Genomic DNA, 3,143 nt, shown 5'->3' with positions numbered 1-3,143 from the left:
TTTCCACAGTAGACACGCTATTGCTGCTTCCTTCCTTATCATGAGAAGAGCAGAAGATGCAGATAATACATGAAGCAGGAAGACAAAGGGGAGACACTGAACTTGTCACCTACCTTTGGGTGCCCCTCATGCTTTGTGTTTCCCATTAAGCCTCACTTATCAGTGACACAGGGAATGGTCCCTTTGCTCTTTACTTTCCCTGTGGCTGCCTGGAGGTAGGGGAGGCAGATCATGCCACTTGCCGACATTATGTTGCTGTGGATTAGTTGGAGGGACAGGAACAGGAAATGTTCCTGGCGGTGTATGTGTCACTGGGGCTCACAGGGGTACTTTTGAATCTTCTCACTGGCCTCTGTGATTCTGTGACCCTGGTTATTACATGTTCAGAAAGTGTCAGCTTATTTGAAAGGGATACTCTTATTTTCTATTTCTATTTAAACATTACCAAAAACCGTCACACTTTTTTTTTAATTGAAATATTTTTGTATTTTTTATTTTTTGGAGACAAGAGTCTTGCTCTTTCGTATGGACATGAAGGGACTCATAGTCCTTCCCCTACAGTATGTCTTTAATTTAATAATATATCAATGAAGGGTCATGTCTGAATGAATTATAGAAGTTTAGGACCTAAAAAAGGAAGGTCCCAGAAACCGGACTTTGGTTTATTTCTACTACTACACTTGCTATTGAAATCAAGCAGACAACTTCATTTCTCCTGGATTCAGCTTTCTCATGTGTCAGAATGGGAGAGGAAGGGAGGCACTGGGATAAGTGTCATTCCACTGTCTGTAGTTCTAATCTGGCTAACACATGTGTGAAAAATTCTTAGATTTGTTGACAGCGGTTTCCTGGAGTGCTGTCTTGAACGATTCTGAACAGACTCAGCAAGAAAGTGTGTTTCAGTTGATTGGGTGTGTCTGTCATGGAGAAGGAAGTAAGGAGTAGGGAGCACGCAGCATTCCCGGGGCATTCATGTCCATTGTCTCAATACCTGCTGCTGACGTTTCCTGTCCCTTATCAGGAATACTGACTATTCTGTGTCTAATCACTTGAACTTAGTGAGTACTACTTAGTTGCATCATAGACACCACCTGTCTTTGAACAGCTACCCTGCCTCTTGAGAATGCAAAGGCTGCCAGGGGCCACTGCTGTATGGTATGGACTTCGGTCATTTCTGCTTAGAACACAGAGGTCGTTTTGACTAATAACATAACTCTCGTTTTGATTGAAAGTATTAAAATGGGCTGGGCACGATGGCTCATGCCTGTAATCCCAGCACTTTGCGAGGCTGAGGTGGGTGGATCACTTGAGGTCAGGAGATCGAGACCATCCTGGCTAACATGGTGAAACCCCATCTCTACTAGAAAATACTGGGTGTGGTGACCTGTGACTGTAGTCCCAGCTACTTGGGAGGCTGAGGCAGGAGAATCGCTTGAACCCAGAAGATGGAGATTACAGTGAGCTGAGATGGCACCACTGCACTCTAGCCTGGGCAAGACAGCAAGATTCCATCTCAAAGAAAAAAAAAAGGAAGTGTTAAAATGTTCCTCCTAAAAGTACTTTTAGGCTTATTCTTCAGATTTGCCCAATATCCTAAGCAAAATGCCTTCAATATGAAGTGAATATTGCTCGATTATAGGGAACTTGTTCATAATGTACTTGAGAATGCAGATACAAATAAAAGAATATCTGCATCAAATTTTATCTTCTACAAATTATTTTCTCTTGCACTTTCAGTTGAAGCTCTTGGACTCACTGAGGCAGTAAAAGTACCATATCCTGTGTTTGAATCAAACCCCAAGTTCCTGTATGTAGAAGGCTTGCAGACAGGGTTTCCTTTCAAAGCCCTCCTGGTTTGGAATTCCATGACTTGAAAGGATCATCCATGGGGGTAATAAAATCAAGTTTGTTGTTAAAAAAGTAAGTTCCAGGCCGGGTATGGTGGTTCACGCCTGTAATCCCAGCACTTTGGGAGGCCAAGCCAGGTGAATCACCTGAGGTCAGGAGTTCGAGACCAGCCTGGCCAACATCTCTACTAAAAATGCAAAAAATAAGCCAGGCATGGTGGCTGGTGCCTGTAATCTCAGCTGCTTGGGAGGCTGAAGCAGGAGAATCGCTTGAAGCTGGAAGGCAGAGGCTGCGGTGAGCTGAGATCACAGCACTGTACTCCAGACTCTGAGTCTGGAGTGACACTCTGCCTCAACAACAACAACAGTAATAAAAAAGTAGGTTCTATTTGCCACTGTAGTCATTTCTGAAATTAAAACAATAAACTGACATTTCTACTAAAATATTTTTCTAGCTAGAGGTGACAGGCGTGGCTGTAAGTCCTTGATGGAAAAGCCTGGCTCTGAGCTGCAGTGCTGGCACTCTCCATTGCCCCTGCAGTCCCTCATCCTGTACTCAGCTGTCTTCATCAGTGCAAGATTAGTGACCACTGCCTTCATGGTGTTCAGAGGCACTGCGGTGGCTCACAGTATGCCTGAGTACTTGAATGAAGTTTAATTTGCTGGGTTTTATCTGCTCTGTTATTCCTGGGTCAGTCTTGTGAGCAACTAAATATTGATGATTGAGTTTCTTTTCTTTTCTTTTTTGTTTTTTTGAGACAGAGTTTCATTCTTGTTGCCCAGGCTGGTGTGCAGTGGCGTGATCTCGACTCACTGCAAACTTTGCCTCCTGGGTTCAAGTGATTATCTTGCCTCAGCCTCCCAAGTAGCTGGGATTACAGGCATGCACCACCATGCCTGGTTAATTTTTGTGTTTTAGTAGAGACAGCTAGTTTTTCTGTTTTTAGTAGAGACAGGATTTCACCAAGTTGGTCAGGCTGGTCTCGAACTCCTGACCTCGGGTGACCCACCTGCCTCGGCCTCCCAAAGTGCTGGGATTACAGGCGTGAGACACCGCACCTGGCCTGATGTGATGATTGAGTTTCTTATTATATCTACATTTCTGTAGAATTTTAGTGGCTGAAGAAAGTACACTAGTGTTAATTTTCTTTTTCATGAAAGAAGTAATTTATTCTTCATATAATTACTTGCCAGTCATGGAAAGGAAAAGTCAGGGTTTTTGTCCACAGTGATAGGAATTATTGTTACATTACAGGATGACTCTGCGAACGCCTTTAGGGAAAAACACTGGTCATA

The sequence above is a fragment of the Rhinopithecus roxellana genome, chromosome 6 (assembly GCF_007565055.1).
Source record: "Rhinopithecus roxellana isolate Shanxi Qingling chromosome 6, ASM756505v1, whole genome shotgun sequence".
Lineage (NCBI taxonomy): Eukaryota > Metazoa > Chordata > Mammalia > Primates > Cercopithecidae > Rhinopithecus > Rhinopithecus roxellana.
This window is presented reverse-complemented; position numbering follows the sequence as displayed.